This window comes from Dermacentor variabilis, chromosome 5 (genome assembly GCF_050947875.1).
Source record: "Dermacentor variabilis isolate Ectoservices chromosome 5, ASM5094787v1, whole genome shotgun sequence".
Classification (NCBI taxonomy): domain Eukaryota; kingdom Metazoa; phylum Arthropoda; class Arachnida; order Ixodida; family Ixodidae; genus Dermacentor; species Dermacentor variabilis.
Genome location: NC_134572.1, coordinates 119,398,845 through 119,413,389, shown reverse-complemented (window position 1 = coordinate 119,413,389; position 14,545 = coordinate 119,398,845).

Genomic DNA, 14,545 nt, shown 5'->3' with positions numbered 1-14,545 from the left:
CTACGACAGATTAAATAATTACTCTTAATAACAAATACATATAATAATCAGATGAAAAGTGTCTATGAGAAAATTGTAGAGCAACACGAAAAACTCCCGATACAGCTTTCTGTTGCTAGATACGAGCTACATAAAGGTATTTTTCTGAGAGTCAAAGTAGCCCGCGAATACGCGCAAAGTGCGTCGAGTAGCCAGTCGCCCGGCAATCTCGTAATACTCGTGGGCGCCTTTCACGCTTGGAAAAACACTTTTATCTAGCACGTATTAAGCAACAGAACGCTGTATCGGGAATTTTTCACTTTCTTGTACAATTTTCTCATTGACAATTATTTTTCACCTAATTATACTATTTGAGAAATTTGTTAAGTAAGACTATTTACCTAATTAGGCTGAATGTAAAAAAAAATCTGAGTGTCTCCAAGCAAAGGCAAACAACGTTAACCTGGTTCTGTCCAGCTACGTGGCATTTGCATATTTTTTAAAATCTTGGTGCATAATAATTGGGACAACCTCTATGTACAGTTCCTTCAGGATCGTTCTTTTTGTTTAATTTTTTCAATTCCCATTTTTTTCGGCACCCATATATTTAAGGTTTTTCGCAAGCTAGTCATACAGTAGCCATTGTTTCTTGGGAAGTTTGTTTGCAACAAGGCTCTAAGCTAGCTGGGAGGCTATTCGCACAATTCTTTTGTTGACTATTAGTGACCTTGTGCTTAAAATCGATACTAATTGTCCGTGATAGTTGCCTGTCTTTTTCTCACTAGTTACTACAAGCCCTGGTAGTTAAATATGCCGAAATAAATGTTCCTGCTATAAATATACAAGACTGCGTTTGACTATTCCATCGTCGAATCGATATTCGATACTTACTATTAGTATACGATTCGTATTCGAAAAATTTAATTTTCGCCCACTTCTAATTGCTGTTCATGATATGTGAGAACCTTCGGTGTGCGCACGAGCCGATTTTCATACTTATTTTCAAGAGTTTTCTGCAAAAGTCTTTGTAGGGTCACTGTCACACAACTTCAGAGTTCTGAAAACTGCCATACTCTTCAAGCATGCAAAAGGACGACGCGCAGCAAATATTAAGTTTGAGAACCAATCTTATATTTCACTAAGTTAGGCGGTTATCTCGGAAAATAATTTCTGCGTTTTACATGTATTTGGATAGGCGGCATGGGAATGGGGCCCGAGCTAAAGCTTCCTCTTAAAATCAAGTACATTGGTGGTAAATACACCAGCTGCCTAAGGTTCTGCAGACGCCTGCAGATACGCTCAAACCTGCCGTCTTACTTGAACGCGAAGCGCTCCGTCTATGCCTTGCCTTGGCTTCAAATATATTACGCGCTCTTACCGCATTTGCTTGTGTAAGTCCCGCACTTTTTTTTAAATTTTACTGGTTGCAGGTTTTACCCTAGGTAGGCTGATAGCATATTGCTGAAGCCTCAAACTGTGCTGAGACTGCTACCCTAAGTAATGCGACCATTTTTGTCACTTGTGTCAACCAACTTGTGTCATTTGTTATCTACCAATGGGTATTTATTACTCTTCACTGACAAAAAAAATATAGCATAGAATTACCCCTGCTGCACGGGTAATTATCTGCGTACACATTCAGACAATCTTTTTGAATTCACAGGGGCACCATGCGCAAACTTCGAGGTGGTGCTGCTAGATGGCGCAGCGTGTGTGTACAGAGGGAAGCGCCAGAGAGGAGCCCGGCAAAATGTATGTATATATGTCTGCATGTATGAAGCAGTACATGCTTCATACATGACGCGCTTCGGCGGATGCACGGATGGATAAAAACATTATTGGATCTATTTAAATGTGGTCGGGCTCCTAGACGTCCGGGAGTCCCCTGGCCGACATCTCTAGGCAAGCACGGCCCACCAGCCAGAGCTGGTCATGCGAGCAAGTGGCCCGAAGAGCGGCCTCCCACGGGGAAAAGGAAGGGTTGGGAATAGGCTCTACCGCTTCAGCGGTGGCAATACGATGTGTAGCTACGTTGCTTCAGTGCTAATCGCATTAAGATATATATCTACATTTATTACCATCTCACATTCATTGTGAGATGGGCTTTGCCAACATTATTTTTTTTTTACATGCAAGTTTCAGCCCTATATGTTAATATTAGTAGATTGCACTGGATGTATATATTTTTCTTTCGAGGGTATCAGTAATATTTAAATTTTCTGCTTAATTACACGAGCAACTGGCCTAAAGCGAAGGGGCTATACAAAATCGCGCCGAAGAAAGAAGCCTTACTGCTCTGCGTTAAAGTAGCGGATGCATACACAGAGTCCACTCTTACCTCCGTGATCAGAAATGCACCTTAATTGCTTGACTTAATCTACCTGACGCCTGACGTGAACGCTCCGAAAGAAACGCATTGAGCGTTTTGGGGCACGTTCACGCCAGGCATCATATAAATCAAGTCAAGCATGTTGAGGAGCGTTTATGAATACGAGGTTTAAGCTTCCACGAGTACTCAAAAGGTGAAGATATTTGAAATGATCAAAAATCAGACGTTCAAACAACCCCTCTTTTATTTGCACAGGTTACTTTGTGTACTTTGGAATACTATGTTAGATTTCATATACTATAACATTGATGTTACGTTATACTATAATGCTGTTAATACTACCTTATAGTACGTTATTGTAAGCTATAATATTAAAATATCTAAGGTACTATATGCTATAATACTGTGTCACATAACGTACCACAGGAAGCGAAAACACACACGTATCCAGGCAGACACTACATGAGCGCCTATCGAAGGTCAACTTATCGTAGATTAGTACAGGCGTTGGCTCTTGCTACCACTACTACAGAATATGTCTATTGTTCGTGCAAATTGTCTTGTTGCCATGAAGAACAACCTCAAGCAACAGCGATCCGGTTGGTGATTGTTTTCTTCAGAAAACGCTAGAAATTGAAATCATAGTTCTTGCTGTACAGCATACGAAGTTTAACAAAACGGCTCTTTTAGTTCATAGTGTAGCGCTATCTTTTGGCAATCCTTCGAAGGATCGGCCGAATAGTTTTGTCTGTTCTTCGTGAAAGTTGCAAGTGGCATTGGCGACGTAGATCACACCTAAGACTTTGCATCACAACTATTCCTAGTGCTCCTTGTCAAAGGCGTCAACATGAAGCTGTGAATGACGCCATGCACTGTGACGCGCTCTTAGCAATGAAACAAGTTCACTTTCTAGCACACGTCAAACATGAAAAGGAAATATTGTCATCCATCCGAGTGTAGCACGAAGCTACAAAGGAAACCTCTGCGTGATTTCAGGCAGAAAGCTTCGCATTTGAAGCGAGACCCGTTTCTCGGTTTAGCGTATGGATTTTCTTTGTAGCTTCATATTGCAGTTGTGTGGTTAGCAATTGCTTCCTTATATGAACCTTGATTTCCCTTGCGGCCTTCCACTGAACTGATTCGCCAAACTTCACATATTGTACAAAGGCTTATTTGGACTGTCTACTGCTTACTTTCGCAGTCTGGATGGTAAACCGGACGAGATGGTTATTTCTAGCTGAAGCAAGCACTGAGAGACACGTACTCAATAAGGAGCACATGACATTATCAATTGGTTGTCGTATGCACAAGAAGAATGAAATGGTTCGTCGCACTGCAAAGCGACAAGCGAGGCTCGGAATTCCGTTCTCCCGGTGCTCCTTCTTGTACCCGAGCCTGTCAGTGCTAAAGCAAGTTCACTGTTTTCTGAATTACGTGACCCTGTACTGTTCTCCGTAAATATTAGCCATGCGAAGCACAAATGGTTTCCATCGCATTCCCGATTACAGTCTCATGCAAAAGAAAAAGAAAACGGTCAATCAAGCTGCATGGCGACACGAGAAGCTTTGAATTCGTTGAGATGACAATGCAGCGTCATTGACACATACGGATCCTTCATCCTGTTCGCAACAGCCAGTCAGAATGTGAGGCATTTCAACAGCTCTGCAATAACAATTGTGTACGGGCACTAAGCATCACGGAGTCGAAAACATGCTGTGCAGGCGCGGGGCCGTTCTCAGCCATACATTATGTATTTCTCAGAAGCACCGACTGCCTCAATATCAGAGTCATTCGACAGCCCTTTTTTTATTTTGCTGCCCACAGACCTTCTTCGAAATAAACATACTGCAAACATTGTTAACGGAAAACACGTTCTAGGCGTCGCCACGTGTATGTTGCCACAATACAGCGCAACACAAATGGAGAAAGCCAGTTGACCGCCATGAGGGGAAGAGAGTGAGAGAGAGAGAGGCTGTAAAGGAAAGGCAGAGAGGTTAACCAAGGTTAGCCTAGTTTGCTACCCCGTACTGGGTAAGGGTAGCAAACTTAAGGGGACTTAAAGATTAGAAGGAATACAGACGTTCGCACTTCGCACGGGTACACCCACAGCTTCTATTTTGTAGTTTGATATACCGCCTAAAGCAAACGCGACACCATTCAGCACTGATCAGAGATCTCTATCCACCGATTCTGGGAGGCTAACTGGCAAGCGCTCTAGCGCAAGCAATGCAATGTTTTCACCGCAGTTTTATAGAAAACAACATAAGGATGTGCGCTGGACGGACGATAGAAAATCGCCTGCATTTTTCAGAGGAAAAACCGTTAGAAGCGCACTAAATGCAAATGTTTCAATTCAATCACCATTCGAAACATATGACCGACGTACCTTGTCATTAGCCCACGAAATCACCGAAGGCGCTGAAAAATTCTCGTAACTCCAAACTTCTCCATTGTTTATACTATCTATTAGAATTATTGACGTTCGGTGCACTTCTAGCGGTTTTAGATTTCAAGAACTGAGGTCTTTGTTTTCGTTGCTTCACCTCCCCTTTCTTGTACGTCTTCTCTCAGTATCCATTAGCAATCTCAGAGCAGCCTGCGTGAAGCATGCCAGCTAGGCTTCTAGAATACACGGCTGTTGAAACCTTTCGAGGCACAAAGCCGCACCATAGCTGTTTCAGGTTGTCATGTAAAATTAGAAGTTTAATACGCAAAATAAATCTTATCAAATTAACCTGGTATAAAGTCGATTTGGAAAAGAAGAGCTAAGTATTCCATGCACCTAATAAAGACATAAAGTGCACCCCAATATGAAATACTTTTAACTCATCGCCAAATCGGAGCGTGTATGACTCGAGGATTTCAAGTGAAGCTTATCTGATTTCTTCGAACGGCTGAACCTGCAGTGCTGTTACAAATATTGATGTGTGTCTGGCAGGACAAAAAGAGAGAGAGAAAGGTCTTTGCTTAAATACATCCTACTCCGCATAAAGAAGTTGATCGGAGACAGAAAGGCCCTAGGAGGAGGAGGGCGAGAAAGGAAAAAAAGATAATAAAACATATGATCATGGTATTTACACGTGAGATAAACGTGATGGATCTCACAGCTTCTCATGCTAGAGAGAGAGAGAAGGGAACGAAAGAGAGGGAAGGAAAGACAAAGAAGTTAGCCAGTGTTAGTACTGGCTGGCTACACGGTGCTGGGCTTGTCAATTAGGCCAATGTCGTCAAGGATTACAAAAAAATGAAAGCTTGACGTTGCTTTTAGAAGAAGGCATAGAGCCTAGTACTTTTCGTAAACCTAGTGGTTCTTGGGAAACACAGCCCATTCTAACGAAATAACTAGTCCTCTCATCTCTGTAACCTGTACATTCTAACAAAATTTATTCCATAATTTTTAATGCGCCACGGTTATCCCAATAAAGATTGGTGGTCAATCCAAGGTAGTACAGGTAACTGCTCGTGAATGCGGCTACCTGAACTGCCTGTATTACAGGTAGCTGTAATTACAGCTACCTGTAATTTTAGGACGAGGTCTAGTCAGCGGAGAAAGGGCTGTTGTACAGATGAAATCCACTGACGGCTTCTTTGCACGTGGGAATATTTTTTCGCCACTGCTGATGCATCGAATTCTGTCAAATGCATTCGGAAGAAATATTTTTTTAATGCAGGTCTCTGCAAGCAACTCTATCCGCTTATTCATTTGTGCATATGTCGGGCAGGATAAAAATTCATCAGACACTTAAGACTGCTTACGTGTGCGAATGCCAAAGCACTATAACCGCTTAGGTTAAATGTTTTCGATTGATGTTTGCAACATGCATTAAAGTTATTTCTGCTGAGTCGGTCTGTTTTTGTGTATGCATTGGCCACAGGCTGGAAACGCTGGGGCCATTTTGCTGAGAACGATCGATTTTACTTTATATCTAATGGTATAGGTGTGTCTAGACTATGTCGTCACCTTTTGTGTGCTCTTGCTTCGTCTTCTGAGGCGTGCTTACGTGGGGCGACCACGTTTCACAGCTGCCGCTCAGGTAGACGCTTCGGAATGCATCGCAGTAGACACAGCACCGATGAAATAGGAATAGCAAGTGACACGTGGGAGGCAGCGACGGAGGGATTGACGGACCCACTGACGTGACGTGCCCGCACTAGGCACAACTTAGGCCAACTGGAGCCACCGTGGCATCGGGGACGCGTGCTCACCTCGCATCCCGGAGGCCCGGGTTCGATTCCCACCCCCAGACCAAAATTTACCTTTCTTTTCGAAGGCGTTCATTTACTTTGCTTACAGAATCCTACCAGACAAACTTCACGTCAATATGAGCATGTTCGACGTCTTCTTACTCTTCGCGCCGTCGGCCCTTTTGGTACGATATTTAGGTCACGCCGCCGGCGACGACGCCTGATTTTCGCCTAACGGGGCATAGAATGCTTTCGCATTAAAAAAGAGCACGTATGTGCTGTGTTACGGCTGCCACCAGCGACGAGCTAGCGCAGTTTGTGACTGGGACGGGGTTTCGGCGATTTTATACGGCGTCTGCTCGGAGCTGGAACCATATTGACCATCGGAGAGGGTTCGGCAGAGTATATGATGTAAGAACTAATGACAGAAGTTTAATGCATCGTTAAGGCTGAGCGGTACACTCCAAGACAAAAATACAAAGACGTTCAGCGTGCGTGCTCCTGCACGTATGAGCAGAGATCTGTCAGTGGCGCCTCGCTGGCCTTCTTATGCTCTACACCATCCGGGCAACCTCATTCTTTCTCGCTCCCTGGTAGAGGGCCTTGTGAGCACATTCGTCAGTTCACACAGAGGAATTCGCAGAAAGACCACTCTCTGGCAATCCATACAGAGGAACACGGAGAAAACCCACTCACTCATGTAGAGGTGAGGAGCGTAGGTCACGCCCGGTCAACAAACACACAGGAATTTGGAGAGAAACAACACCCTAGCGTACAGGGCGTGAACGTAGGACAAAGGAAAGTAGGATATACACTGGCGCATAATCCCGTCGTACACACCAGATGGACAAGTCTTTTCATGTTGACGAGAGTGACTATCATAGGCACGTCGAATTTCAGGCGCTTCACATACGTTTCCTTCATCGCCGCACACAGGGAACAGTAACAGCCGGCTAGCTATCAGGCAGGCCTCCTAAAGGTAACGTTCAACAGGCCTGCTGTTGAATTACCTGATAAAGATAACAAGCTGGATCCCGCAATTTCATTCCAAATTGAATATTTAATTTGGTCAGAAGCATAAGTTCAGCTCAATGTGGGGCTTATCGCGTATGCCTGTGAAAGAACTTTTATTTTTGGTTGTAAACTGTGCTGAGCTAAGAATGCTTTGTCTTGTGCTTTCACTAAATTCATTTTAAAGCTTTGTTTCGTAATTCCCTGTCATACCATCGTCGTGATGCCGTCCTCGTTCGATCGTCGTCATTCCAGCTTTGTGACGCTGTTCGGCGTCCGCGCGAAGCGGACCCGTCTCTCTCGAACTCTGCACAAAGTTTCAGTTTATCCTGGTTGATGTGGTGCTTGACCTTCCACATTTAGCAAGGACATTCCAAACGGTGATCGACACCCGCTGAGCAAGACATCCGACCATTTGCAAGCATCGAATTGTTTTATTCACCACTCTCTCCTTCGCCGAGCTTAAGCCTCGTCGGCCACTCGACCACGTCGGTGGCATCGTGTGGCGCCAAGGCGGCGATGCCAGCTGGAATTTAACCTCAAGAAAAAGAGCTCACGGTGGACGAGATGGCACACTGGAGCGAACAACACATATTCCGCGCAACATTGCAAGCCCTCCTCCACAATCGCCCTGACATCGCAGCGGAGACTGCCTGGGAAGATGGCGCATCCCAGGCAGCCACTGACGTAGGATGATGCTTACACCTGCCTGGTACGGATACGCGGCGGCGTAGACTGCTCGAAATACAGCCCGATCTATCTCAAAAGTTTGACGCAAAATACTGCCCGACTTGCAGAAGACATCGACAGCGCTCGTGTAAGTACCCCAAATAAGACTTCATTGATCACCTGTACCGGTCAGTATAGACCATATTGACGCATTCTTCACGTCACAAGCCTGACCATCGCTGGCAAGACCTATGAGGTGGCGATGCACCTGATCTATCAGTAGGACTCTTGCAAAGGCATTTTATCCATGCACGTCGATATTAAGGAAGCCGAAATGCTGGCCCATTTTCGGCGAGCTGACCCGGAAACTCCGTTGGTCCACGCCCGATGAATGGGACCAACCGAAGCAATATTGATGACTTTCCTTGGAAAGAAGGTGCATTTCTATGTCTAATACGCCCACTGCTGGCTCCGCTGTAACCCTTTTCGACAAGAGGTGGAAGTTTGTATCAAATGCAAGCAAATCAGACATCGGCCGGATGTGTGCCCGATAGTGTGCGTTCCAACTTGTGAGAAGTGCGGGGAGGTTAGCCCCGACGCGATTTCATCCCTGCAACCCTAAATGTGTGCTCTGTGCGGAAGACCATGCCACGGGCTCGGCGCAGTGTCCACAGCCCTGCAATCCCAATAGAACCACTCCTCCTCCAAGTCAGAAGACGCCCGATAATAAGCGATCAAGCCACCACGGCCGCTGAAAGGGAAAGAACACAGGCCGGTACTACCGGCAGCATCGACCTCACCATCAGGATCACCGCAAAGCCAGGTAAGCTGGCCTGGGGTAGAGTCTCGCGACTCCTCACTTCCCACCTACACTCCCAACCTCACAAACACGAATCAGTTTTTCTCGCTAGCTCAAGAAAACGCAGTGTTAAAAGTTAAAATAGCCCAGATCGAAACTCAAATCCAATCGCTTAACTCCCCTACATATAGTACGTCCAATACATCAGAGGACATGGAACTTTCTAACACGCAGGCAAGCCGGGTGGTCACGCCTCCCCCTCGAAATATGGCAGGACCCCTGCCCAACTACAGGAGTTCCGATGAGGCCGAAATCCCCTTAGACACAGAGGCCAACATGGCTCTGAATGACAGAATCACAGCCCTTGAAACCCGAACCAATCAGAGATTTATTGCCCTAGAGGCGCGCATTACACATCTCGAGACTCGCATGACGACTACCGAAAGCAAAATAGACTAACTCAAATACATGATTGCTACGATCATCCCCCTCATTACAACACTGATTGATGTACAAAATCAATAAAAGTAAAGATTTAATTCTCTGGTAATGAAATTTCTGAGGATATAGATAGAAAAAAAAGCTAATTTCCAACACTATGTTGCCAATAGCCTGACCCCGTCGACGGTACTTGCACTACAAGGAGTGCACTGGGCAGTGAAACTACCGGGATACATTACTCACCCGTCGCATCGCTCCGCTGCAGGGTTTTACACGGCATTCCTTACACAACCACACCTCACAGTAACACACGCAAAATTTGGGGTTGACATAGAAGACGACTTTATTATATTTCTTCCACAATCTCACAAAAGTCCTACCACAATAATTCTCAATGTTTGCAACAAACCGAATGCTAAAAACACAAGTTTGACATCTCTCTGTTTCTGCCCACAAGGAAGCTGGCTGCTGCCAATTAGTGAGTGTGGGTGATTTTAATGTGCGGTGTTAGGCAGGGGCGTATACAACCAGCACTCCCAAGGGTAGGGAATTATGGGAATTCATTCAAGACTCGCACCTTACCGTACATAATAGCATAGATACACCGACGAGACTCGCTAATAGTGTCACCATGGATACGACACCTGACCTTACGCTCTCCCTTCGCGTCAAAAATGTATATGGGCTCCGATCAGACTAGAGCCCGGGTAGCGATCATTAAATTGTTCAAAGCTCCCCTAGCTTCCAACGCAAACCACTTCGTTGCACACAACTCAGTATGACGGATTGGGCTAAATTCCGAGAATAATGGGGAGGGCAAATGTCAGGCCACATTCTTGACATAGAACAATGGCTTGAGCAGTTAAAGGATCGTGGGCTCGTATATTTCACTACCCTGCCCGAGGAGGCACATATGAATAGTATCGACGTGAAACTCCTCTATACATGAACGGTTAAGAGCTCGCTCTCATGACTGGCAGGTGGTCTACAATGAATGTGATGTTAATGCAGCTTTTACCATTATGCTTTCAAACATACAAACGTGTTATCAATCGGTTTTCCCGCTACGATATGAACGAAAAAGAAATAAGAAACTGCGAAAACCTTGGATAAACCGTCATTTGTATAACGACATAAAAAGGATAAATGCGATGTACAACCATTTCATTAAAAAAAAGACATGACCAAGAACAGTTGGCAACATTCAAAAAGTTCAGGAATCACCACAAAGCAAACTAAAGAAAGCTGAACAAGATTTCTATCAACTGTTTTCTGTTATACGCAACGAACCGAAACTGATATGAGACGCTGTGAATAAAATAAGTAGGAAGTTGAGTATCGAGTTCTCGCCACTCAGTTTGCGTTGAAGCGATAGACAGCACGGAGGTCACTTCACTCGCTGCTACTGCCGCGCTTCCTCACGCCACCGTTTTGACAGCGAGTGTCCGCGGCCAACGCGTGTGATGTGTTCATGTTTGCCTTTGCCCGCTGACGCTATGCTTGCTAATTTAATCAGTAAGCGAATGTCCACAAGCTTATACAGCTGCCAAAACTGCTATCCCTACTTCATATGGCTGTCTACTAATTTGCTATCAGAGTCGATGCTTCGCCTTTCGGGCGAAACTGCGACTTTTATTTTGAAGTTTCCATTTCACTATATGCTTCACAGCCGTCAATAGTACATATTCCTCCGCCGTAAAGATAATTGTTCCCACGTCAATGTAAGTGAATAGTACAAACAAACAAACAAACGAGCGAGCGAGCGAACGAACGAACGAACGAACGAACGAACGAACGAACGAACGAACGAACGAACGAACGAACGAACGAACGAACGAACGAACGAACGAACGAACGAACGAACGAACGAACGAACGAACGAACGAACGAACGAACGAACGAACGAACGAGCGAGCGAGCGAGCGAACCAGTGAACCAACGAGAAGGATGGACCGACTACTGCATAGATACCCCGGCATGTGACTTAGAAGCGCCACTGTAAAACTATGTGCACTAGTACTTGGACTGGAATTCTGGGAAGTGCATTCTAATATGTGCCTCTGTAGCATGTTTTGTGACCTCTACAAATGACCTATCACATTCTGGGATTTGCTACTGCCACGGTGGCAATGGCGTTCCTAGGGTCATCAGACTATGCATGGTCAAAGAGCGAAACACCCATTTCATCGCTAAGTTTTGTTACACGCAGTGAGAAGGGTCCTCTTCTTGTTGGTCGATTGCTAAGCAGTGTAGTGCATGTCACGTAATTTACGTTTATTTAGGAAGGATGTTCACAGTCCACATTAACCGTCAGAAAATATGTGAAGCTGGAAAACGTTCGTTGAAGATGCAGACAACGTTCATTAGATTCTATGCAGAGGCTCGCTACAGTACAGGCCAGCATTCGAGCATTGGCGACGGGCGTAGTAGTTTAAATGAGAACGCTACAAAACATCTTTTGCAATGAAATATCGCGGAGGAAGCTGGACGTTTTGACCCTCAAGCGATTCGGTGAGCTGACAATTGAGAGACAAAGCGCCTAGCCCGCCCCATAGCTTTATCTAAACACACACTTTTAAGCGTCTTTGGGTGTTTTTCATCAGATAAAAGCTCTATACCTCTCTATGTCCCTATCGCCGCAGTTTAACAAGTCCAAGTCAGTGCCAGTATTGATAGTGTTACATTTAGCTCGTCTCGTGAATGGAGACGTAAGGACGTGCCGGGTGCTCTTTTTTTCTTTCTTTTTTCTTTTTATAGTATAACAAGATTGTAAAACATCGCCTGTGGCAGATAGCATAATTCTAGCTTTCGAGCGGGATTACTCAAAAGGAAGTGGACATTATTTGTGCGAGAAATGTAAATGTGTAATTGACTAATCAAAAAGCACTAATTATGTAATTACTTTAGACCACATTGCTAATTATGGTCTGTGTGTTCACAAGGCGTATCCACTAGGAACAAATTTTCAGGATAACACGAGTTCCAACAAATTCATTCCCGAAGTGTGCGCCAAAATATATGGATGTTCCGCTTACCTTTGTTCTTCCATTCATAAAACTGCGCTTTGGTAAAAAAGTAGAAAAAAGCAGCGCTCTCCTACTGCAAATTCTATGGCGCATATATATCAAAACCCGTGCCATCGTCAGAATTCACTCCAAGTGGACATGTCTTGCAAATTCGTAGTCTACAATTCATAACTTACAATATATGCCGTAATATAATTAAGTAATAACCTAATTATATTTTTTTACTAATAAGTAGATTATTCACTTCGATTCCTCCTGCAAGTAATGTCCACTGCTTGGAGCAGTCTAGCTCAAAGACTACAATTATGCTATCTACAACAGGTGACTTTTACAGATTACTTATAGTCTAAAGAACGTCCAGCACATCAGTATCGTTAACATTGAGCAAACGCAACAAAAGCCCTGACAATGGTAGCTTGGCTATCACACCATCAAAAGTTGTGGAGAAATCATCTACTATGACCGTGAATGTAAGTGAATAGTACGAACGAACGAACCAGTGAACCAGCGAGTCAAACCAGTTACTTGCCGAGCGCTCCATAAAGCTCACGTGCGACAGACCACCTCTCCCCTACCCCTCCTGCTTAACCCACCCAACTCCACAGCTATGTTGGGCGAGAAAACACTCCCTTTCACTCAGCACCGTTTGTCTCGCAAGGTCGACTACCGCCGTACCAACCACCGACATCCGCGAACTATGAAAACAGGCGATAGATGAAAAGAAAGCTATTCGCGTCAAAAAAAGGGCAACACCAACTGCATGCTGCGTTTTGCCCATACTTGTAAATAACGAATTATATTTAATCAGTTAATCGTAATTAATAATATTAATAATAATAATAATAATATGCGGCCTTCATAACGTGGTGATAACTGCTGCTCATTTCTTCGCATGATGCAGTCTAGGATTTTTCTTATCTACATGTAATTAATCGGCCCTTAAGTGCATGTTTCCATCCGTCTAATATTACGTGACTCAAATGACTCAAATAATGCCATTATTTCTAGTGCTGAACAATATGCAGCTTTATATAAAACTGCGCCACAGATTTTGCGACCTTTCTAAACAACATAAACGTTCTCTGGCGTCCTTTACTATTTATCATTTAAGTCTAAATGGCTCATGAGTGAAGGACGCCGAGAGGTGGTCCACCAAATGTTGGCCGGCAATTTGACACGGCACTTCATTGATTCGGCAGCGATGGCCACTTCAACCTTTTATGCCCGGAAACCGCTTAATATGATTTTCCAGGGTTTCACTGCCGGCCCTATCGTGAGCGCCTTCCCATCATAGCCCCTGCACAAATGAAGCGCTGTGCTTTGCAGAGAACACAGGCGCGAGCATCGCGGTATTGAGTAACCACAATCTTGTACGCAAGGTGTTTCTACGTTGCAACACAGCCCTGTTCTTCAGCGTCTACATCGAGCCGCTACAGTGAAGCTGCAGATGTCTTCACAGGAAAGTGAGGGAATACTACAGAATAATATTTCGGAAAGCAATTGTTGCTAAGCTAAGCAACGTTCGAAGGGCTGCAGAGGACGCCTTGAAAGAGGCAGGCCAGTTCGTTCTATTTACTACATTTGTGCAATGTTAATAAAAGTGTCGAGCAAACTCAAGCTAAAGTAATGCAGTGTTTAATTAGTAATTGCAGAGATATAAAAGGAAGCTTCAAAAAGGTGCTTTTTGGATACCGATGTCAAAAACATTGATATGACAATAAACAGTAGTATCTTTCAGAATTTTTATACTATGTACGTGCTGTACCATCAAGTGACGCGTAGCGAATACTCTTGCGCGGAGCATATCTTAATTGCCCGGAATTCAAGGTTAATAACATAAGCCTCAATAAGACTTTTGACTGCTTCTCAAAACAATGCATTTTCAATCATTTAGCTGTCGCATAGCGCTCCTTCTTGCGATCCGTCGGGTGCTCAATCAGTTGGAAATTGGAAGCGATATAAGCACCGCGGATTGCTATGCGCTACACAGGAACACCCTGCTCAGCTTCGTGTATTGCTGTTGTGCGTCGACCCACAGCAAATAACCAATATGAGAGCCCTGATATTTATGCTGGCTGCAGCAACTTTTCTACATTGCGCAGAGTA